General features: G+C 44.9%; 1 protein-coding gene and 1 non-coding gene across 2 annotated transcripts in view; one reads left to right on the top strand and one right to left on the bottom strand.

Moving 5' to 3' along the window:
• CDH13 (cadherin 13) overlaps window positions 1–25408 on the bottom strand; it is a 1023138-nt gene that overhangs the window by 423821 nt on the left and 573909 nt on the right. The window lies entirely within an intron of this gene.
• Window positions 12755–12826, top strand: TRNAS-GGA (transfer RNA serine (anticodon GGA)). Its single transcript has one exon. It is a non-coding gene; the product is annotated as a tRNA-Ser (tRNA).

The following is a 25408-nucleotide window of genomic DNA, read 5'->3' as shown; positions in this document are numbered from 1 at the left end:
GCATTTGAAAGGAAGTGCAATTTTCTCTTTTCAAACAAAATGCCTGTCCAAGTCTACTCTTATTGCCAAGCATTTCAGGGGAGACAGCGTGGGGAAAGTTTCTTCCAGTTCTAGCTCCCTGCACCTCTGATTACAGCACAACCGTGTAGACTTAATGTCCTCTTCCCCGTGGATAAACCCGAGAGATGGAGCCCATTAGCCACCATGTGGTCTTCAGAAATTACACTAAGAGAAGGTCGTGTGAGACTGAACCTCATGCCCAGGTCTCGGGGGGCACCTCCTGTTACCCTGCTATGTTCAGTTTATACGACCGGATATTAAAAGAGAAGAAGCCAGTTGTGTCTTCCACCTGGATGTTTCAGGAAACTCCATGGCTATTAATCACTCAGTAAGTTCTCACTGGGCCAGCAAGAAGACAGCTGTACTGGGTGATCTCAGACACGGAGCCTTTCCACATGTTACTGCTAAATTAGAACCAGGTAGGTTGGAATGACTCCAGCATTGGACAGGACACATCTGATTAGTGACTGTCACCTAACTTTCTGTCCTCTCCACAAAATGAAGAAAAGAGCAAAACACAATTGTCTTTCAGGTTCATTACAGGTTTCTCAGCTCAGCACTAGTGACATTTTGGACCAGATAACTTCTTTGTTGTGGGGTGGGGGCTGTCCTGCGTGCACTGTAGAACATTCAGCAGCATCTCTGGCCCCTACCCAACAGATGCCAGTAGAGCTCCCAAACCAGTGGTGGCAACCAAAAATGTGTCCAGACAGTGCCCTGCAGGCTCCCTTTAGTGGGATTCTGGGCCAGACAGATTCCACGCCATGCTGGGGCGGGGGGAGACAGAGAAGAAATGAACACTAATAAAAATTTATTCTTTCCAAAACCCCAGATACCTAGCCCCATTCATCCCTGTCCCTACACTTTCAGAAATACGTTCTTACCTAAAACCCTGGATCAGTGTTTTTAAAACGGGATGTCACAACTCATTTTCAGATAATGAAATCAATTTATAGGTCACAGCCAGCACTTCAGATAAGAGAAGAAAGGAGAACAGAAACTGGAAGGCAAGCATCATCTGTAGTAAAGAGTCAGTGTTACTTTAAAACTTGTCATGTGTCTGTGGTATCTGTGTGTCTTGAGAGTACTAGATTGTGATAAAAAATCTTCTTTCTTTTCTTTACTGTGGGTTTCAATCAAAAATGTTTAAAAGTGACCATATTTGACCTTCATCAAGAGTGGTACCATGAAAGAGCCATATAAGAATTGTTTCATTTCTCTATCTTTTAATTGCTAAAAAAAAAAAAAAAAAAATTACTCAAAAATTATGTTCACTGGGTTCCATGATGACCCATCACAGATTCTCCTCGGAATTTAGGCCCCTGAAGAAGTTTGTCTCTTTCTTTGGAAGAGTCCTCTGGTTCACAGCACAGGAAATGTGAGGGCTGAGTCAGCTGTTAGCAGGCCTGGTGCTCAGTTGCAAGCTAACCGGTGAGTTTCTTCGGATTCCAGGCTGAGACTTGTGCTCTCTGGTGTTGCCCTGTTCACACGAGTGATTCTAAAGTGTTTCTCCACCTGGGCTACCTGTGTGTACGTTGTGCATCCCTTTTCGGAGGCATCCATAACAAAAATCAGTAAAGCAACCCAACATATAAAAACTAACCCACAGAACACCCTTGGCTGCCCAAACAAGGGCAGGAGGCATAGTAAAACCGTGCCGTTTTGTTTCCCTCATGTATAGAAGACTCTCCAATCAGCACCATCTAACCTTTACTGAAGACTCACCTTGTGCCCAACACAGTGTCAAGTGCTCCGGAGAGAGAGTCTCCTGTTTCATCCGGAGGGGCAGCCATAATGTGAACACTGAATCCTCTTATCTCCATTCCACAGATGAGAAAATGAAGCTCAGAGAGGCTTTCCCACCTTGTAAGACCTGCACCAACCCACCTCAGACCTCATCCTCCTAGCCAGGGCCCCATTCTGTCACCTCCCCTCCGCCTCGGGCAGGCACCCTTCTCCCTGTCCCACCGCAGCCGTTAGGAGGGGTGCACTTGTTCCCGTTCCCACTGAGATGCTTACGTCTGTGGCTGGTGATTATGGTCATGCTATAACATAGCACACAAGCTTCCTTTTATCTTTTCCAGTTCCCTTTGTTTATGTCTCAAATGGATCAGCACTCCCCCTCTTCAAAGGGAGCAAGAGAGGCACTGATGTGGAATGAGTCTCTCAGAAGTGGAACGTGACGGTGGGTGAAAGATCCCGTGCAGCGAGAGGGTATGGGGACTGGTCACGTGCCTGTCATTTACAGTGTCGTCATGTGCTCTGTGCCATTAACTTTTCATTAACTCAATTAGAGCAGGATGTCTGACACCACAATGAGCACATATAAACACCCCTGTGGGTGTCATGTTAAATTAATGTCTCTGCATGGCAGATTCCCTTCTTGCTTTAATATGTTTGCACCCTGGCTCTGTTCATTGTCCCTGGCACTATGGGTTGGTCACATCTAAGATGTGCCAGTGTTTCCCATGCAACTCCAGAAAGCCCTGCAGCAGGCAGACACCTCACCCAAGCTTTCACAGGGTGCCTTTCTCTCGTCGTGATCAGCAGCAGACAGAATATTTTCAGCATTAAGGCTTCACCGGCATATTCCTCCTTGTGCAGCCACTAAAGCTGGCTAGGTATCTTCGAGTCTGATTTTTATTGGGTACATTAAGAAGGTTCATCTTAATAACCAGGAACCAGAACTATTAAGGCAGACTATTCTCAGTAGGGTGTTGCAGTTTCAAGTATGCTACTCCTGTTTTGGTTCCTTCCGCTGAAAATATTAGCAGTAGACTTCTTCTGTTAATGGTCCGACTTTGGCTAATGCATGTGTAGAGCTATGCTTTTCAGCTAAATCAATGCCTTCGGTCATCTTAATGAACATTATTGGTACAATTCATAGCTTACATCAAAAACAGCCCCCAGACAATCACCAATTTGTGCTTGGTTATAAAGGTGCTTGGTTTAATCTATCACCTCACACATTTTATCATGAGTATGCAATAATAAATCTTAATAAATAATAGTGTTGCTTGTGTTTGGCCCATCCACTGGGGCTCATCTTACTAACAGCTTCACAGAGGTACCTTCCCCTGACAGGTTTCCTTTTGTAAACTTCTCATGTCAAGGACCCAACATCAGAGAATGGGGGCTCATGGAGACAACAAATTGAACCTTTGTCATTTCAGTTTTAGTAAAGAAAATAGAGACGGATTCTACCTAAGCTGCAGCTGTACTGGGTTTCTTTGAATCGATCACTTTCCCTCCGTTTAGCCTTTGCACATTCTGTCCCTTTGTCCACGATGAACCCCTTCCTTGCGTGGATTTACTCTAGCTCACCCTCAGGCAAGAAGGATTGAGCATCTCTTCTTCAGAGAAGCCTTCTTCCATCCCCAGACTTGGTTAAGACCTCCATTCTGTGTTCCGATCATGTCCTGTAATTTTCCTTTAAAAACGTCATCACTTACTGTTTCTTTTTCAATGTCTGCTTCCTTAACCAGATAATACAGTCCAAGGGGAATCCTTTTGCCTACTGTTCCCCATACAGGGGACATACACAGGCCAGAACATACAGGCCCTGAGAGAGATATAACAGGTCAGCAGTAAATACCTGTAGGAGAGAGGGGAAGTTAGGGAGTGTGACTACATCAGAGTCCATCACAGCTCCCCAAGGGCAAGGCCAGGCTGCAGACCCCCGAGGGACTGAGGAAGGACTGGGAGCTGCTTGTGGGCAGGGACCATATCCTCTTCATGGCAGGTGCCTAGGATATTTTTTATGCTTTGAAAGATTATCATGAATCTTCTGTGGCCTGGAAGGGTTCTGGGTGGGTGGCAATATTTAAAATGAAAGGACCATTGGTCTCTGATCATCTTGTAGCATCAACTTTTGAAAAATATGTAAAGGTTTTAAAATTTTCAGTTATATTGAGCCAATTGACATACACCTGGTTAGTCATCAACAGCCCTTTAAGGCTGGGTCAAGGTCAAGTTCTTCCAGGTTTGACCATCATCAGACTGTGAACTTCTTCCTGACACCTACTAAGTGCTTAGCATATAGTTGGTTTCACCATAAAGTATTTTACCAGCACTGTCACCTGTGTAATCTTCAGGAAAACCTTATGAATTAGGAACTGATATCCTCATTTCACAGATAAAGAGACAGAAAAGCTACAAAGCTTGTTCAGTCTGGCAGAAGCACAGTTGGGCTTTGAAACTGGTCCTGTCCACACCACAGCACCATTCTCTGACAAATATTACAAATATCACAACCACAGTTGTTCTAGATTGCTGAATCCATTCTGCTATTGGGTCAGAGAAGCAATGAGTCTAAATGCCAATAAGGGGACTCTCAGGGGTTAAATGAGGCTTGGACATCTGGGCCAGCACAGCCCTTGCAGGAGGAGCCAAGTGGGGGTAGGGTGCACGTGCCAGCCTTTGCTGGGCATGATGGCAGGGACGCTGTCATGTGGAGTCAGTGCCAAGTCCCCGAATATGCTCATGAAGATATTTTCCAACATGTAAGAGGCAGAATCGCCTTTATCCACAGGAAAGCCATTTTCTACATGCAACCCTAATTTTCTAACGTGAATCAAAATAGGCACCTTGCAACTGACCCTGGTTTAGAGCTGGGGAAAGGAAGGCAGGCCTGACCTTTGGAGGTGCATCTTCACTTCTCTTTTTTAATTGCAAAGCCCACTGTTGCAGCCACGCAGCCCATGCTGAGCAAGTCTTAATGTGCCCCAACTTGGCACAGGTTCAACAACTTAATGCTCAATCTTTCCTATAATCAATTTCCTCTATAGTCAGTATTTTTTATTAAAAATAATAGCAAGAGCTTTTGTGCATGCCTGCTGCTTCATGCGCCATCTGTCACAGACACCTTGGGCAAGAAGCTATGATGGCACAAGGAACGCTTTGATCAGCTGCAAAAACACAGGAAAGAGCTGGCCTCCTGCTTTTGGACAGAAGAATTTTAGCATCTCACCCAGCATTTCCCCCTACTAGAGACATTTTTACAAGGAATTTAATTGATCCTATTAGACTTGGTATAGGAATCAGTTCTTTTTAAAGTTACAGTCAGCCAATAAGAGAAGTTGGGCCAGTCACTTTTATTGTGGGTCTCAAATTGGAAGAAGCACAAAAAAGCTAAGCAAAAACCTTGAGAATTACTGAACAGACTTCAGGCTTGGGTTTTCGGGGTTTTTTTTTCAAAGATTTTTTATACCTCATGCGGACCCAAACTGGATTTGAGGTAGCTTGCAAAACTAAGCACAATAAATGTGGAATTACAAATAGAAGAAAAGAAAAGTCAGCGAAAAAAGGAGGGAAAAATGGATACAGCAGGCCATCTGCAGATGTAGTTATTATGCTTGAACCACAGATTTGACACCGTGTGTCTAGTTAGCCAATGTGGAAAGGAGAAATAGTAAATGACTGATGGTGCCAGAGAATGCAAGGCACTTCAAAGGGACTCCTGAGTCTCAGGTCAGGAGTCTTCCGAGAGGGTCCTGGACCACAGACCCTCAATTCCATTTCAAGTAATGACCAGGTGGTGAGCTACAAACTTACCCACACCTCATGCTACAGCCACGAGCTGTAGCTGTGGTTGCACCCGCAGATGGGGGGTGGTTAGCCTCAAAGCAGTGTCACAACTTGCACCAGGTCACACAGCTAACAACCCCACACTCAGAGCTGACCTCCCCCACTCCATCTTTGAGCCAGGGAAACCCTGGGGTGTCCCCTCCTTGTCTTAGGAATCTGATCAGATCTGGGACAGTCTCCCTCTCGGCTTCAGTGGGCTCCATCTACAGATGGCTTCTGAGCAGACTGTTATTGCCACAGAGGTTTGAGTGAGTATGTGTGTGCTCAGTCGTATCTGACTCTTTGTGATCCCATGGACTGCAGCCTGCCAGGCTCCTCTCTCCATGGGATTCTCTAGACAAGAATACTGGAGTGGTTGCCATTTCCTCTTCCAGGGGATCTGCCCAACCCAGGGATCAAACCCGTGTCTCCTGGGTCTCCTGAATTGGCAGGTGGGATCTTTACCACTTGAACCACCTGGGAAGCCACAGAGGTGTGGGAGAGTTCACTTTCATTACTTCTACATGTACTCTGTGTGTGTGCGTGTGTGTGTCCATGTGTATGTTAGAGAGTAGAGTGCCCCTGGTCCTTAATTATGCGGCTCCATGAGCAGATGTACCTGTATGTGTGCACAGGCAGTGGTGCACGCACACAGAAATGGCAATTCGAGGTGGAAACAATAATATTAACGGTACAGCTGACACTCAGAGCACTGAGCATGGCCAGGCTTTGTGCTGCGTACTGTGGGACGGTGAAGAGAACCCCTGCACCTAAGACGCCAGCAGCATTCCCCTCTCATCTGCAATGAGCAAAAATGTCTCCAGGTGTTGCCAACTGTCCCCTGGGGGGACACCACCCTTGTCCCAGGGTGCATCTTACTCCACGTTCTCTGCTTCCAGCATGGCTGAGATGCCAATATCCACACTCAGCTATGTCACACAACAGCTTGTCACACCTGACTTGGCTCAGCCTAAGTCCCAAAGAGTCCCCAGAACCAGAAAGGAGGATAAGATTTGCTCTTAAGAACAGGTGTACTCCTAAAATGTTTTCCATAAACACAACTTTATAATGGCTTCAAAATGATCATCCTTGCTTAATAAAATCTTATTTCCCTATTTGCATTCATTAGAAAGTTATGGCCATGATTATATTAACCATAACATCCTAATAAATACTTGCCTAAAGATATAGCAAATACATCAAGAGAAATTAAAACATTCTCTTCAAATTTTAAAAATGCCACTCATATCCTATAACAAATATACTAGGGGTGGGGAGGCACAGAAGTGGAAAGTTGTAAAGTGGGGGGATTGTAAAACCTGGGATAACATTGGGACTTAAGCTCCGCTTCTACCCATGGATCAGTCCATACAGGCACACCCTAACTTGGTGGGTCTTCCTGGGAATTAGAAAGAGATGTGCCCACTGGTCTGCAGGTCAAATGCTTATAAAGCTCGGTTTGGCCAAGTCGGGTGCCTTTCTTTGTGTGTCTCTCCCTCCAGGCAGATCGAGCTCTGGTGTCCCTGCCAGTTGGTCTCACAGAGTGCCAGGACCTACTACAGACAAAGCCTCCTCCTTGGATGAAACCAAGCCTCCGGCAGGCCTCCAGCAATGGTCACCAAGGTGGGTACACAGGGTCTCTATCTTTCAGACCATCCATCTAGATCTCAGAGGCCTGGCCTTTCTGCTAAGACCACAGAGACAGTTGACTTGCCTCCCAATATTTCTTCAGATTTATAGTTATGGGAAGCCTACCTTAGTTCAAAAGCATTATATCTTAAAGGCAGTAATAACTCACAAATACTATCGCTCTAACACCCCATGGGCACGGCCATTTAGCTAAAGGGTTTCCTACTAGTGATCTCAGGTAACTTGAGTTATTTGGTCTCTCTTATCTCTACTGCAAAGAAAGAACTACTTGGTTGGTCAATAACAGTGCTCTTTTTGGAGATTGTTAGATAAGCATTTTGCTTTTTTGCATTTCTTTTTCTTAGGGATGGTCTTGCTCCCTGTCTCCTGTACAATGTCATGAACCTCCATCCATAGTTCATCAGGCACTCTGTCTATCAGATCTAGTCCCTTAAATCTATTTCTCACTTCCACTGTATAGTCATAAGGGATTTTATTTAGGTCTTACCTGAATGGTCTAGTGGTTTTTCCCATTTTCTTCAATTTCAGTCTGAATTTGGCAATAAGGAGTTCATGATCTGAGCCACAGTCTGCTCCCGGTCTTGTTTTTGCTAACTGTATAGAGCTTCTCTATCTTTGGCTAAAGGATATAATCAATCTGATTTTGGTGTTGACCATCTGGTGATGTCCATGTGTAGAGTCTTCTCCTGTGTTGTTGGAAGAGGGTGTTTGCTATGATCAGTGCGTTCTCTTGGCAGAACTCTGTTAGTCTTTGCCCTGCTTCATTCTGTACTCCAAGGCCATATTTGCCTGTTACTCCAGGTGTTTCTTGACTTCCTACTTTTGCATTCCAGTCCCCTATAATGAAAAGGACATCTTTTTTGGGTGTTAGTTCTAGCAGGTCTTATTGGTCTTCATAGAACCGTTCAACTTCAGCTTCTTCAACATTACTGGTTGGGGCATAGACTTGGATTACCATGATACTGAATGGTTTGCCTTGGAAACGAACAGAGATCATTCTGTCATTTTTGAGATTGCATCCAAGTACTGCATTTCAGATTCTTTTGTTGACTATGATGGCTACTCCATTTCTTCTAAGGGATTCCTGCTCACAGTAGTAGATATAATGGTCATCTGAGTTAAATTCACCCATCTCAGTCCATCTTAGTTCACTGATTCAATCTTGCATCTCCTGTTTGACCACTTCCAATTTGCCTTGATTCATGGACCTAACATTCCAGGTTCCTATGCAATATTGCTCTTCACAGCATCGAATCTTGCTTCTATCAGCAGTCCTATCCACAACTGGGTGTTGTTTTTGCTTTGGCTCCATCCCTTCATTCCTTCTGGAGTTATTTCTCCACTGATCTCCAGTAGCATATTGGGTACCTACTGTCCTGGGGAGTTCATCTATCAGTGTCCTATTTTTGCTTTTTCATACTGTTTATGGGATTCTCAAGGCCAGAATACTGAAGTGGTTTGCCATTCCCTTCTTCAGTGGACCACATTCTGTCAGAGGTTCATGATATTGTATGGGGGACAGGGAGCAAGACCATCCCCAAGAAAAAGAAATGCAAAAAAGCAAAATGGCTGTGTGAGGAGGCTTTACAAATAGCTGTGAAAAGAAGAGAAGTGAAAAGCAAAGGAGAAAAGGAAAGATATACACATTTGAATGCAGAGTTCCAGAGAATAGCAAGGAGAGATAAGAAAGCCTTCCTCAGCGATCAGTGCAAAGAAATAGAGGCAAACAAGAGAATGGGAAAGACTAGAGATCTCTTCAAGAAAATTAGAGATACCAAGGGAACATTTCATGCAAAGATGGGCTCGATCAAGGACAGAAATGGTATGGACCTAACAGAAGCAAAAGATATTAAGAAGAGGTGGCAAGAATACACAGAAGAATTGTACAAAAAAGATCTTCACGACCCAGATATCATGAAGGTGTGATCACTCCCACTCACCTAGAGCTGGACATCCTGGAATGTGAAGTCAAGTGGGCCTTAGGAAGCATCACTAAGAACAAAGCTAGTGGAGGTGATGGAATTCCAGTTGAGCTATTTCAAATCCTGAAAGATGATGCTGTGAAAGTGCTGCACTCAATATGCCAGCAAATTTGGAAAACTCAGCAGTGGCCAGAGGCCTGGAAAAGGTCAGTTTTCATTCCAATCCCAAAGAAAGGCAATGCCAAAGAATGCTCAAACTACCACACAATTGGACTCATCTCACATGCTAGTAAAGTAATGCTCAAAATTCTCCAAGCCAGGCTTCAGCAATATGTGAACCATGAACTTCCAGATGTTCAAGCTGGTTTTAGAAAAGGCAGAGGAACAAGATATCAAATTGCCAACATCCACTGGATCATGGAAAAAGCAAGAGAGTTCCAGAAAAACATCTATTGCTGCTTTATTGATGCCAAATCCTTTGATTATGTGGATCACAATAAACTGTGGAAAATTCTTCAAGAGATGGGAATACCAGACCACCTGACCTGCCTTTTGAGAAACCTGTATACACATCAGGAAGTAACAGTTAGAACTGGACATGGAACAACAGACTGGTTCCAAATAGGAAAAGGAGTACGTAAAGGCTGTATATTGTCACCCTGCTTATTTAACTTCTATGCAGAGTACATAATGAGAAACGCTGGGCTGGAGGAAGCACAAGCTGGAATCAAGATTGCTGGGAGAAATATCAATAACCTCAGATATGCAGATGACACCACCCTTATGGCAAAAGTGAAGAAGAACTAAACAGCCTCTTGATGAAAGTGAAAGAAGAGAGTGAAAAAGTTGGCTTAAAGCTCAACATTCAGAAAACTAAGATCATGGCGTCTGGTCCCATCACTTCATGGCAAATAGATGGGGAAACAGTGGAAACGGTGGCTTACTTTATTTTTCTGGGCTCCAAAATCACTGCAGATGGTGATTGCAGTGATGAAATTAAAAGACGTTTGCTCCTTGGAAGGAAAGTTATGACCAACATAGACGGCATATTAAAAAGCAGAGACATTACTTTGCCAACAACGGTCTGTACAGTCAAGGCTATGGTTTTTCCAGTAGTCAGGTATAGATGTGAGAGTTGGACTATAAAGAAAGCTGAGCACCAAAGAATTGATGCTTTTGAACTGTGGTGTTGAAGAAGACTCTTGAGAGTCCCTTGGAATGCAAGGGGATCCAACCAGTCCATCCTAAAAGAGATCAGTCCTGGGTGTTCATTGGAGGGACTGATGTTGAAGCCGAAACTCCAATACTTTGGCCACCTGATGCGGAGAGCTGACTCATTTGAAAAGACCCTGATGCTGGGAAAGATTGAGGGCAGGAGGAGAAGGGGACGACAGAGGATGAGATGGTTGGATGGCATCACCAACACAATGGACATGGGTTGCGTGGACTCCGGGAGTTGGTGAAGGACACAGAGGCCTCAAGCATTGCAGTTCATGGTGTTGCAGAGTTGGACACTACTGAGTGATTTCACTTCACTTCACTTCATTTTAGACTCTGTTTAAGATGAGAAGGAAAGAAGCTCATGGGTGCTTTTTGGGAAAAGTTCTGAGAGACAGAAAAGGGAATGGGGTATGTTGATGTCTCAGCACCAAGGTGAAAAGAGAGTTTTGGATTCTCTTGACCTACCACTGGCTGATGATTCCTTAGTCTTATTTTTCATCTTAAGCTATTAACTTTGTGAATCCATTTTCAATGCCATAAAAATGGCATTAAATAATGCCATATTATACCTGCGTACGACGGTACTTCCTGCTGGTCATTTGGTGCTGCGGATCCAGGTCTCCCACAAGCTCCTGAGGACTCAGGAAAGGCTGAGACTACACAAATACACACCCACTCCTGACGGACACGGTCTCAGGTTAGGATTTTCGTTTCTCCCTGTTCTCTCTCCTCCTCACCCACACACAAACACACACACTGTTCTCTCCCTTCCTGACTTTCCAGTCCCCTCCTCTCAGCTTTCCGTCCCCTTGTCCCTGCTGATGGGAGCAAGTCTGGGCCTATGAGTGGAACAAAGCCAGTGGGTCCTCACAGGGCTCAATCCCTCCCCCAATGTCATGAGCACCTCTTGATTAGGAGGGTCCCATGGAAATTAGAAAACATCTGCCTTCCCCTCCAGATTCATCCAGATTCTCCCCCCTCCTCAGCAGCCTGGTGTCCCCTGCACTTATTACACAGAGCTGTGGAGACAGAGCAGAACGAAGGACCCTAATCCACGATGACATTTAAAGAGCAGCAGCTCTCTTTGAGAAACATCTGTGCTTTGTAAGCCTCTTTTATTATTTGCTGTGACTTACTAGCTCATATTTAGGGGGTGCATTTAGACTCGATTTCTGGATTTGACACTGAAGCATTGTTTGTTTTGCCCATTGAAAGGATTCAGAATTTAAACAATAAGGCAAGTATTTAGAGGTGGGGTGCATTCATGCAGGGTGCCGGTGAAGAGTGATATCCAAATCTGAATGATGTAAATGTGTAACAAATGTTTTATAGGCAGTATGCTACAGTAGTCATTTTTTAAAAAAATAAAAATGATTACAGCCTGGATTCCATTCTCAGAATGTCCAGACTGAAGCCAAGAGGTGGGGGCGGGGGGGGGGGGCGGGTCACTAGCTTCTGACGCAAGAGCAGGTTATGTGCCACACCAAAGCATGTGCAAAGCGGAGGCCTCATCAAATCGTTTCCACAAATCACCACAAATCACAAATCACAAATCACTTCCGGCTCTTTACAACTCAGCCACAGAGAGCCTCATCCAGAAGCTCGTTCTACCCAAGTAAATCGTACCTGGTACAAAGCACACTGCCACAGGTTCTGTCCCCTGCTCCCATCTTTCAGTGGACTTACATGACCTGCCAGACCCTATCTCTCTTTTCCATAAAATTAAATCTGTGAACTGGTTCTTCTCTCCTTCTTGGGATGACAGATCAAATGATCTCTAATCCTAAATCCACAGGATCCCTTTGTTTAGAGCTGAAGACCCAGCACAAATATTCCTACACCCATTCTCACCTTCCCCACACCCCTAATCAAATCAGATGTCCTTCCTGGCTCATCCTGTCATCACCCACAGTGTTGTGGCCGTCCATCAACCCAGTAGATACTGATGTGCAAAGGCACGGAGGCAGCGAGATGCAGTGAGGCAGTGACGAGCAGCTCAGCAGGGCAGGGCAGAAGCAGTATCCAGAAGGAGAGCTGAAGGAGGAGACAGATGGCAGAGGGGGTGTGTCCCACTGGAACTCATCCTGAGGTCAACAGAAAAGTGCTGATGGTTCACATAAGGGAGTGGCCAGACCCAGTGGTGAGCCTCTGGTGGCAACACCAGAGGGGAGGAGGAGAGACAAGTGCCTCAAAGCCAAAGGGGAGAATCTCACCTGGTCAAGTAAAAGCGAAAATTAGAACTGAGAAAATAATGCAATGGATGGACCAAGGAGGAAATATGTCATAGATCAAACCAAGAGGAATTAGTGATCACTTCTCAAAGTGTGATTGGGGCTTCCCTGGTGGCTCAGAGGTTAAAGCATCTGCCTGGAATGCAGGAGACCCAGGTTCAATCCCTGGGTCGGGAAGGTCCCCTGGAGAAGGAAATGGCAACCCACTCCAGTACTCTTGCCTGGAGAATCCCATGGAGGGAGGAGCCTGGTAGGCTACAGTCCATGGGGTCGCAAAGAGTCGGACACGACTGAGTGACTTCACACACACCTTCTAAAAGTGTACATTCCAGAAAAAAGAGAAACGAGTGGAGATGGATGAAGCATAGAGATGAAGAAGCAGGCCACCCCAGACCAGGGGTGGGACTGAGAGGTTCCAGGGCATCACAGAGGGAAGTCACAAGGAATCAGACAACATGAGGTCCGGATGCGCATGAGATTAGGATCCTGATACCTGCAAGTGCTGATGGAGGCAGAAGTCATGGGAGAACATAACCGATCACCACTTGGACAAGGGACAAAGCCTACTTACTTCTTCAAGATTTCACACACAAATTTCCTGAAGATCTCGCTTGGAAATGTTAGTGGAAACTGGGTTCCTGTCTTATCAATAATTCCCAAAGTTAATGCATCTGGAGAACGATTAACTTCTAGTTCCAATATTTAACTGAATAAAAGCCTATTCTAAAATCTTAATTGTAACAATAAGTGAAAACTCAGCTTTTAAGCAAAAAACTTACTAGTGAGATAAACAAGAATTGGATTAGGTTTTCAACATGCTGAAAAATATGTGTAAATTATATTTCAGAGCTCAGGATCTAACCCTGGTTAAAGTCCTTCAGATGCAGAAACAATTCTGAATTTCTTTTTTTTTTTTTGGCTGTGCTGGATTCTTCCCTGCTACTCGGGCTTTTCTTCTCTAGTTGTGGCGAGTAGGGGCCACTCCCTAGTTGCAGTGCACAGGCTTCTCATTGCCGTGGCTTTTCTAGCTGTAGAGCATGGGCCCCAGAGCAGTCAGGCTTCAGTATCTGTGGCTTGTGGGCTCACTAGCTGTGGTTCCTGGGGGCTCTAGGGCGCAGGTGCAACACTTGTGGCACACAGGCTTAGTTTCTCCATGGCACGTGGGATCCTCTCAGGCCAGGGATCAAACATATGCACTGGCAGGTGGATTCTTTACCACTGAGGCACCGTGGAAGCCCAGACAATTTTAATCTAATTTCAAATAAAACAAGCTAATTATTTAGTTAACAGATGACCCCTTGATGAGTTTGTAAAGACCACAACTAAGAATCCCGAATCTAAATGGATTTCTTAGATTTTATAGCCTGAGGAGGCTAGCTCAGTTTTAGCACTCTTCCCTCTAGGTACCTCTGAGTACCATCTGAGAAGTTACTTAACAATTATCCGTCAGTGCTGAAAAGCAAAGTAAAAGATAAATCGTACATTTTTAAGTTACTTTTTTTTTTTTTTTTGCTATATTCGACTTCAATGAGACCAATGTCATCTTTCCACCAAAACTTCTTGAGGTCATTTCCTACAAAGCAGTCTTCTAAGATGCTTTGCTGAAAGAGGATGGGAGTGACCCCTAGTCAAGTAAGTCTGGACTACTGGAATCCAGACGTAAAGAAATCAGCTTAAATGTGGTCAACTTGCTTTGGATATGTATGTATGTATCCTTCTATCTATGGCACAGTGTGCAGTAAAGAGCTGACCCAACAGAGACTGCTGTCGCTAGAAAGGCCTGCTTCCAAGGTCAGCCCTTGGTTGGCATCTGGGAACTTGGATTTTGGGAGAGTCTCTACTATTCCCCAACTGATGATGGTGGTTAACTGCGTATGGCCTGTGTACACAGAAGTATCTGGTTTATGCTGAACATCTTTCTTTCTGGAAGTCCAGAGTTTTGCTTCATGCCAGACAGGATGCCTATGTGACCTTAGGCACTGAGTCTCTGATGAGCTTTCCTGTGGACACTTCACACGTGTTGTCACTAGTCATTGTGGGAGAGCTGAGCATGTCCTGTGTGACTCCATTAGGAAAGGAAGCTTGGAGCTTGGAGCTCTGGTTTCCTTCCCACTCCACACTGGGCACATTTTCCCTGTGCTAATTTTGCTTAGAATCCTTTCACTGTGGTAAATCTTAGCCTTAAATATGACTACATGCTGAGTCTGTGAGTTCTTCTAGGGAATTACCAAAAGCAAGGGTGGTCCTGGGATGCCTGATGCATATAGCATTCATCAACATTTTGCCAGACAGCATTCTGAGGAAGACATTTAGGAAACAATTGCCTAATAATATAGGTTAATTAAGAGAATATATGTAAACAACAGAACACAATTCTGGCAGATGAGATGGGCTCTGTAAACAGCAGTCCTTAATATTGCTACTCTAACATCCTTAATATAATTGTGAGAACACAGATGCCCTCTCTGCTGCACCCTTGAGTATTAGCCACATGCCCCACATACTGCCCCCCACACGGCAACTGCTCACTAGATGTTTGTTGAATGAATTATTCGTCTCTATTTACAAAGTGCTGTGCCAACATAGAGAAGCCCATTTACAGCATGCTGTCTTAACTCTTTTGGAGCTCACAAATCTAAAAAATAAAATCACTATTAGTAAAGACAGAGGTATAGACGAAGATACAGAAAGAAAACTCAGCAATAAAAACTAATGGATACAGAAAAAAAGAGTGGTCAATACGCTTTTACAAAGTAGAAAGTTTGACACTTCCCTGTGTTTTTAATTTCAGAAGAACACATGGGCAGACTTTAGATTCTCCATTTCTACAGATGTGACTCAGGTGGTGCCATGAAAGCTTTTTTCTATAAAGCTGGTAAACTCACATGGGAGAAAGCTTTGTAGTTAATGAGAAACAGGCTTAAAATGGTGATACTACACTTCCAAAAGTCTGTGTCTAAGCCAGTTGGATAAAATGTTTGTTTGCTAGTTTCCTTATTTCAAATGACTATCTCGGAGGCCCAGATCTCATAAGAGAACTGAATGTAAGTTTGATGGCCTCATATTGACCTTCATGTCAATGACTGTGGTTCTCTTTCCTGTTGATCTGGAGGCAGCCTCAAAATCTTCATCAACAGAGGTCTCTGTCATGGTCCGAATTGTGTCTCTTTGATTTACATGTTGATATCTGAACTATTTGGAGACTTAGATAGGGACTTTAAAGGAAGTAGTTAAGGTGAAACGAAGTCATAAGGTGGTGGGCTCCAATCCAGTCCAGCTGGTCCTTAAAAGGAAAGGGAGAGATATCCTAACTGCACAAAGAGAGAAAAGGCTGTCTGAACACACAGGGAAGACAACTCTCTGCAAGACAAGGAGAGAGGCCTCAGCAGGCAAACTCCAAGCTGCCAATTCTTCAACCTTGGGTTCTGGCCTCCAGAGCTCTGGCATTAAGTCCCCAGTCTGTGGTATTTTGTTACTGACAACTCAAGCTGACTAATCCCCAAGAAGGCAATCTCCTAACACAGGGACTTTCTTGGAGTTCTCCCAAGTGTCGCTGCTGTCCCTGGGGCAGAGACTTCTGCCTGTTCCATGGGGATCCTCTGGTGCTGCCCTAAGTCCCTGAAACCACAGGGTCTAGTGACTGCGGTGATGGGCTTGCTTGGCCTGGGCCTCCTCACCACCCTGTGAGCCCAGTCCATCCTGACTGGGCCGTTTACCTGCTCCAAGCACATCTGATTCAGAAAATCTTGGTTTGGATTTACACTGGTTGTAACTCAGAAAATTTTGGAAAAACTCCTTTAGCACTCGAAGGTGACCAACCTATTTTTCTAGTAGTATCTGCATATGGCATGAGATTATTCTGGCCCCCTGTTCTCTTCAGCCATCCCCACCTCAGTAGATGATACCCTGGCCTCCCTTTTGGCTCAGGACAAAAGTCTCCTAATCAAAGTCAATACTTCTTTCTCTTGCATTCTACTTTTAATTCAGCAGTGAATTCTGTTGTCTCTCTCTTCAACACTTGTCATATCCAAACCCTTATCACCTCCTCCTGGGCCACCTTAATCCAAGCTCCACCCTCTTTCACCTGGCTTACTGCCTACTGCATAGGTCTGTTTCTTCTACAGACTATTGCTGTGTCCCTGTCAGGATTCCTGGAGAAAGGTATGTTAGATTGCATCCTGCCTCTGCTCAAAACCTCCAGTGCTTCCCATCTTACCCAGAATCTAGAGTCCATGCATGATCTACCCCCTCTCATATCTTCCTCAAACATTAAAAGCTCACTTCCATCCCAGGGCCTTTGCACCAGCTATCATAACTATTTTTCCACAGGCCCTGCGGGGGGAAAAGTGGTGGCAGCCAGCAAAGGCACAGTTGCTAAAAAATCTTTGCGTAAGCTTTCCCCTGAGCTCCTTCCTAAACTGTAGGACCCTGTATTTCTGCAACACTCTCCACCCCCAGCCTGGCAACTGCTAATCTGTGCAGCTCTCTTTTCCTGCAGGTATCTGCACTGCTCACATCCTTCTCCTGCATCAGGTCTCTGCTGAAATGACTTCTAAAGAGGAGGAGCCAGGCCAGGCAGGACCATCTCATGTGAATAGGAGATTGCTCATGCCCTGCGTCCCCATGCTCCTCACACTGTTTAATTTCATTCAGGAACATTTATCATCCCTTGTATCTCTGCTGTGGTAAGTTCCCTGAAAGCAGGGACTTGGGTCATTGCTTAGTGCCTTGAACAGGATCTGACAGGTGCACTCCACTCCAGTACTCTTGCCTGGAAAATCCCATGGACGGAGGAGCCTGGTAGGCTGCAGTCCATGGGGTCTCTAAGAGTTGGACACGACTGAGCGACTTCACTTTCACTTTTCACTTTCACGCATTGGAGAAGGAAATGGCAACCCATGTTCTTGTCTGGAGAATCCCAGGGACGGGTGAGCCTGGTGGGCTGCCATCTATGGGGTCGCACAGAGTCGGAAACGACTGAAGTGACTTAGCAGCAGCAGCAGCAGCAGCTGAGTAATCACCTGCTGAATTAACAAATGTGTGAATGAGTGAATGTGTGTGGTAGGTGGAAAAGGCAAGTACACTTCAGAATAAGCAAATCAGTCACAGGAAGCAGAGAGACTGGAATGATGCCACACGGTTCTGTCTTCTTGACAGGTTGGGAACCCCAGAATCTTTGGGGAAGGATTATAGTTCCATGAGGCTGCTGTGAGAGCCAGCATAAAGCCCCCAGCTTTATGAGTCATAAAATAAGACCATGCTGGGGTCATGGTATTGGAGAGAGGTCTGTGAACCTTAACATGGCAAGTGGATCTTTTGTAGGTTAAAAAATAGTAATTGCCTTTGGTATACAGTCTGTGTTTAGAAAGAGCTCTCCTCTCTCTTCTCGAGCATCCGTGGCAGAGCGTCCGGGGGCTGAAGCACTAACTTCATTTCCTCTTCACACTCATCTGTTTTATTTCCAGCTTGAGGAGCTAACCCTGCTGCTCTCTCCTCTGCGGTGATGACTTACAGCTGAGCTACCGCTGATCTCTCCTGTTAATGAAACTTCACTCTATTTCTCTTAAGAATGACACGGGCAGGGCTGTTAAAGAGCCAGTGTGGCAAGACAGTTACTGTATTTAGAGTGGGAGGTGAAGCCTTAGACCCGAAAGCAGCACTGATTCTTTAGCTCCTTAAGCGTTCCTGAGAATTCAAACAAGATGAGAACAAGAGCACACGTGGGGCATTTTGCAGTGAGATCTGAATGTAATTCACTCCAAGCCTACTCCAAGCTCTGAGGTGTGGACAGCGGGATGCAGGTGTTCTTTACCACTAAAGTTGGAATGAAAGGAGACTGCCTCTATGCCAGACCTTGCTTTCTAGGACTTAGAGGCAATTTATACACAATGACGCAAAAGCATTCAAAAGGGGATGCTCAAGGTCTTAAACATGAACCAAGACTGGCTGAATCAATAGTGTCAACAGCTTGTCTGCAAAGTTTGACTTAACCAGAATCTTCAGGGGGCTGAGATGACAGAGACTGGGGTCTCTCTTGCTAGTCCAGCCTGGAACCTGGCTAGAGCCAGCCTGGCCAAGGAATAAAGACCGCTGCGGACACAGACACCCCTCACACATTCACGCGTTTTCCCTAGGACTTCAGTCCCTCCCATAGATCTGCTGTCAACAAAAAACAGAGCAGCTCATGCTTAATGGAGCAGCTTATAGGGAAAAGAAAGACCCTTCCCCCAGTCCCCATCTCATCCTCCAGTGTAGATGAACTTGGGAACCAGGCCTCCAAGGGTTGAGGAAGCACAGGGCAAAAACAAGCCAATGGACTTTGATTTTAGAACCTGTGGCCCTAAATTCCCACTTCTCTGTCTTCTGGCTATATAACACTGACCATAGTCATTTCATCTGTCTAAATCTCATTTATTCAAAGGATTGCTGTGTAAAGCAGTGTCAGACCAGTCAAACCCAAATCAAACCAATGTCAAAAGGCACAATATCAAAAGTAAACCAGTATCAAAAGGCACACATAATGTTTACTAAAGCATGTATTAGATGCCCAGTTCTGTGCACTTAATGGGCAATATCTCATTTCATCTCAACAACACTTCTTGCAAGTAGGTCCTCCCATCTCTATCTTTTTATTGACGAGGAAATCAAAGCTTACAGATTAAACAACTTGCCCCAAAGTATATAGCTGCTGCTGCTGCTGCTGCTGCTAAGTCGCTTCAGTCATGTCCGACTCTGTGCGACCCCATAGACAGCAGCCCACCAAGCTCCGTCGTCCCTGGGATTCTCCAGGCAAGAACACTGGAGTGGGTTGCCATTTCCTTCTCCAATGCGTGAAAGTGAAAAGTGAAAGTGAAGTCGCTCAGTCGTGTGCGACTCTTCGCGACCCCATGGACTGCAGTCTACCAGGCTCCTCCATCCATGGGACTTTCCAGGCAAGAGTACTGGAGTGGGGGCCATCGCCTTCTCCGGAAGTATATAGCTAATGAGAGGAAAAACTAATATTCAAACACAAGTCTGTGTGACACTAAAGATAACATTTCACTCATATTTCTTCCTATACCTGCACTTTCCAATACCATAATCATCAGCCAAGTGGCTATTTAAATTAAAACTCATTTAAAAAGAAGTAAAAAAAAATTCAGTTTCACAGCTGCACTGGCCATATTTCCAGCATTCAACAGCCACTGTATCAGACTACCATCTCTGTGGCTCCAGTACTGGGAAGCATACTCGAGGTCACTTCCATTGCTAGAAAGTTCTAACGGACCTCACTGGTGTAGTGCTTCCCCAATATATAAGATGCTTGACTTCCAGTAGGCAGTAATGAATGTGACGGTTGACCATGTTCAAACAGAAATGGGATGGCTCCACTAGGCTATGGTCACAGAGGCTGATTCAGGTTGTGAAGAAGCTGAAGATTATGCAGTCGGTGGGGGCAGGGAGTATCCTCCAAGCAGAAGAGCACGCAGTCACAAAACAACATTGGGAACAGGGATCCAGAAGGGGCCAGGCTAGGGGAAGGGCCCTGAAGGTCCAGCTTAGTTTCACAGTCACTTACTTCCACCTTGGAAGCAAAGCTAAGCGTGGGTCACCAGGCTCCAGTGATTGAAACATCACCTGGTGTGGATCAGCTCTCTGCTGAGCTGGGCAGAAGCTGCCTTCTTTCCCTCAGTGGCCACTCCTTTGTATTCATCGTCTATTTCCTGGGGCTGTAATTTCTGCACATTGTTGTCAGATGTTGCCAAGGTGCCCATGCTGCCTTGGAGAGTGTGCAGGACATACCTACCCCTTTGATTTTCTCCATTTTCTTCTGCTCTGCCCTCTCCCTCCTGGTATTTACACCTGGGTTTCCCTGTCCTCTCACTTTTACAGGTTTTCCTGTCCCCCTACTATTTCTCATTATTAAAAGATTCGGTCACATTCACATAATATATAAGCAATCGTTTTAAAGTGATCAATTCAATGGCATTCAGTGCATCCACAGTGTTGTGCAACCGCCATTACTGTCTAGTTTCAAAACATTTTCATCATCCCCAAAGGAAACCCCGGTACCCATGAGCTGTGCCCAGTCATTTGCTTTCTGTGTCTACGATTTACCTATTCTAGACATTTCCTGTCAATGCAGCCATGCAAAAATGTAAACTTTTGCATCTGGTTTCTTTCACTCAGCATCTCGTTTCTGGGGTTCACGCACATTATACCATGTATCAGTACTGCAGTCCACTTCTGTGGCTCAGTAATATCCCATAGAGTGGATGACCAACATGTGTTTGTCCCTCCATCAGTTCACAGACTCCCTTACCTCCTGATTAGCTAAAACAACAGGAAGGGGGAGGAGCCTGGTTTCCACGGCATTACTGAAGAATGTTGATGCCGGGCTGTCTACAGAATGGTTTTTCCAGGACGGCAGAGCACACAGCATCTCAGGAAGGCATGTTGCCTCTATCAGGCATTTCCCACCTTGACCATTTCTTTCAGTCCTCATTACTCACATTTTTTCCGCTCTAAACATTAACCAGAATGTGATTTCTATAATAGTTAATATTTCTTCTAGGAGATTATTGTTGCAAGATTTAGTTTTTAAAGGTGTGGCATATGCTGGCTTAAACAGGTTCTCATCTCTGGGCCTTCAAAATGTCTGTGCTGTGTCAAAGGCGCACTGTGAATTTCAAAGAAGCAATTATAGTTTTTCAGTGCTTCCCAACTGTTCCTCAGGGAGCATAGAACTCCCTTTTGTGAGTGTCTGTGTATGTATATGTATGTGGGGCCATCTCTCAGTTCTTCAGTTTTTCACAAACAGTTTGAAAAAGCTATTCTCTATTAATATCCAAATCCTTCTCAGGTCTATGCAATGGCAATGGGAGGCTGTCCACATAATTTAGAGACTGGAGTGCTTCTGCCAATCTTAAAATAGGAAATCACAAGTTAAACATCTTAAACACATTTAAATGCAAATTATTTCTGAATTAATCATATAGGCTATATAAAGTGTCATGAGTTTGAACTGCAGTCAAATGGTAACAACTCATAACTTATAAGACAATTTTCATTTGAAAACATCTTAATCCTTTAGCACTTCATAGCATACGCGTTTGAGGATCTCAAAGGCAGAGAGTCATAAAAAATAAAGGTATCTTTAAGAAATGCACATTCCAGCATATATCCTCAGTGTATGTATTAGCAGTTAAAATATAATCTGTTTAAAAGTGCCATATAGCTGGAAATTGTGTTTCAGAATAATATCTACATAATTTTCAATAAAAATAAACTTGCAGTAAATTATCTGGATCTTAAGGTACCAAAGACAAATGGCCTTTGCTGGAATTAGTTTTCCCTCAGGAGTAAGGAAATGGAATTTTTCTTCCAAAATGAGAAAAAAAATTAAAACCCCACGCAGAATGAAAAATGAGCCTTGGGTGAGTTCTTCTACAACCCTGTTACGGCACGCTTCTCAGAATTAAGCGGGGTCTCTGGATGGGTGGAGCCCTAGCCTGCCAACATTCCAGCTAGAAGGACATCTGGTTGGTGGGGCAGGACTTTTAGATAGAAGGTTTACCATGCTGCAGCACAAGCGTTACCACTTTCAAAGCTCACAGCAACCCTACAGGGTCAGTTTGATTATTCTCATTTTACACCAGAGTTTGTCAGCAGTGATACTTAGAGCAGCTGGGGCTTGACCATCCCTTGCTGTGGGGGCTGCCCCGTGCATTGGAGGGTGTTTAGTAGCATTCCTAGTTTCTATCTACGAGGTGTCAGCAGCACCTTCCCTCCGAGTTGTTAACCAAAAATGTCTCCCAACATGGCCAACTGTCCCTGGAGGTACCATGATTCCTGATTGAAAACCACTGGTTTACAGCAAGCAAGCCCCATGCTGTGTGGAAGAGCCAGTGGGTGGCACCTGGACTCTGGATAGAAAAGACATGGATTCGTCATCTGACTCTCTCACCTACTAGCTGTGTTACTTGCTTCCTGATACTTCCTCAAGATTTAGCTTCTCCAAATGAAAACAGTCTCTTCCTTCAAGGTTCCTGAGAGAGCTACACATGTGCTTCTTCATTCTCAAATCCTTAGCATGCTAGGGGAGAAGAGATCATCCGAAGAAAAGGACTTCATCTGAGCTGAGCATAATCAGTTCAGTTCAGTTCAGTCGCTCAGTCATGTCTGACTCTTTGCAACCCCATGAATCCCAGCACGCCAGGCCTCCCTGTCCATCACCAACTCTTGGAGCTTACTCAGACTCATGTCCATTGAGTTGGTGATGCCATCCAACAATCTCATATTCTGTCATCCCCTTCTCCTCTTGCCTTCAATCTTTCTCAGCATCAGGGTCTTTTTCAATGAGTCGACTCTTCGCATCAAAGTATTCGTGGCCAAAGTATTGGAGTTTCAGCTTCAGCATCAGTCCTTCCAGTGAACACTCAGGACTGATTTCCTTTAGGATGGACTGGTTGGATCTCCTTGCAGTCCAAGGGACTCTCAAGAGTCTTCTTCAACACCACGGTTCAAAAACATCGATTCTTCAGGGCTCAGCTTTCTTTATAGTCCAACTCTCACATCCATACATGACTACTGGAAAAACCATAGCTTTGATTAGATGGACCTTTGTTTGCAAAGTAATGTTTCTGCTTTTTAATATGCTATCTAGGTTGGTCATAACTTTTCTTCCAAAGAGCAAGCATCTTTTAATTTCATGGCTGCAGTCACCATCTGCAATGATTTTGGAGCCAAAAATATATAAAGTCTGTCACTATTTCCCCATCTATTTCCCATGAAGCGATGGGACCAGATGCCATGATCTTAGTTTTCTGAATGTTGAGTTTTAAGCCAACTTTTTCACTCTCCTCTTTCACTTTCATCAAGAGGCTCTTTAGTTCTTCTTCACTTTCTGCTGTAAGGGTGGTGTCATCTGCATATCTGAGGTTATTGATATTTATCCCAGCAATCTTGATTCCAGCTTGTGCTTCTTCCAGCCCAGCATTTCTCATGATGTACTCTGCATAGAAGTTAAATAAGCAGGGTGACAATATACAGCCTTGAGGTACTCCTTTTCCTATTTGGAACCAGTCTGTTGTTCCATGTCCAGTTCTTACTGTTGCTTCCTGACCTGCATACAGATTTCTCAAGAGGCAGGTCAGGTGGTCTAGTATTCCCATCTCTGTCAGAATTTTCCACAGTTTATTGTGATCCACACAGTCAAAGGCTTTGGCATAGTCAATCAAGAAGAGGTAGATGTTTTTCTGGAACTCTCTTGCTTTTTCGATGATCCAGCAGATGTTGGCCATTTGATCTCTGGTTCCTCTGCCTTTTCTAAAACCAGCTTGAACATCTGGAAGTTCACGGTTTGCGTATTGCTGAAGCCAGGCTTGGAGAATTTTGAACATTACTTTACTAGCGTGTGAGATGAGTGTTATTGTGCGGTAGTTTGAGTATTCTTTGGCATTGCCTTTCTTTGGGATTGGAATGAAAACTGACCTTTTCCAATCCTGTGGCCACTGCTGAGTTTTCCAAATTTGCTGGCATATTGAGTGCAGCACTTTCACAGCCTCATCTTTTAGGATTCTTTTAGGAGATCAAGCCTGACTGTTGCTATTTTGTGTGAGTTGCACAGGGGCAGGAACCTGGACTGCGAGCTGAGTGGGTCCTGCACTAGCGTGCTCACCTGTGAGGCGAAAACTAGCTTAGAGTTGGGACCAGGTGTGCTGGGACCTGCCTCCTTAGGCTGAGGCATCCACACTCCACCCGGTGCCCCTGCTTTGCCCATGGATGAAAGGCATCAGAGCAGCACCTCAAGCTCAGTGATAGATTCAAGGTAGCTCCGAGCCCGAGACTGCTCCAAATACAAACAAGAAGCAAGTGTCTAACTATTCCTTGATTCTCACTTGTTCTGAAGAAAATGATCATCATAAAACACCAAGATGACACTTCAAGAAGAGAAACGAGCAAAGTGAGAAATAGGCTTGGACATTGATGTTCTGGTAGGAAAACATATCAGAGAAATGACAAGCTGCTTCCGATGGTAAGAAAGGGAATCACATGGGTGTCACCAAGGGTTGACTGAGCTACCGCTCCCTCTAGTTGTCACACTATTTACAGCCAACCAAAGAGGGGTTGGTTCACACTGCTGGCTACACCCTCTGTCCCCAGGTTCTAGAGGGACTGTGCATGCTAAGTCACTTCAGTTGTGTCTGACTCTTGGACTGTAGCTCACCAGGCTCCTCTGTCCATGGTATTCTCCAGGCAAGAATACTGGAGGTGGGTTGCCATGCTCTTCTCCAGGGGATCTTCCCAACCCAGGGATCAAACCCACGTTTCCTGTGCTGCAGGCGTATTCTTTACCCACTGGGCCACCTGGGAAGCCCCAGAGTGACTGTAGCTGGGGCCAAGGTAAGACCATCTATCACTTACCAGCTGTTCCACTGGCTCAATCACTAACCAGCTCTGTGCCTCTACTGTCAAGCAGCTGAATTTAAAATAAGATCTTCCTGGATCATCCAGATAGATTCAGTGTTGTCACAGGGTCCTTACAAGCTGGAAGAGGGGTGGGAAAGAGAGAATGGTATGTGCAGGACTCAATTCACCCTTGCCAGCTGTGAGGATGGAGGAAGAGGCCACAGGCTAAGCAAGGCCATGATCTCTCAAAGCTGAAAAAGGCAAAGAAAGTGATTCTCCCTCTAGCCTCCAGAAGGAGCCAGCCTTTCCTGCTGACACCTTGATTTTAGTTAGCCCAGGGAGTCTCCCATTTGACTTCTGACCTTGAGA

The sequence above is a fragment of the Capricornis sumatraensis genome, chromosome 20 (genome assembly GCF_032405125.1).
Source record: "Capricornis sumatraensis isolate serow.1 chromosome 20, serow.2, whole genome shotgun sequence".
NCBI lineage: Eukaryota > Metazoa > Chordata > Mammalia > Artiodactyla > Bovidae > Capricornis > Capricornis sumatraensis.
The sequence above is the reverse complement of the archived record's forward strand: the minus strand, read 5'-3'. Positions and strand labels throughout refer to the sequence as shown.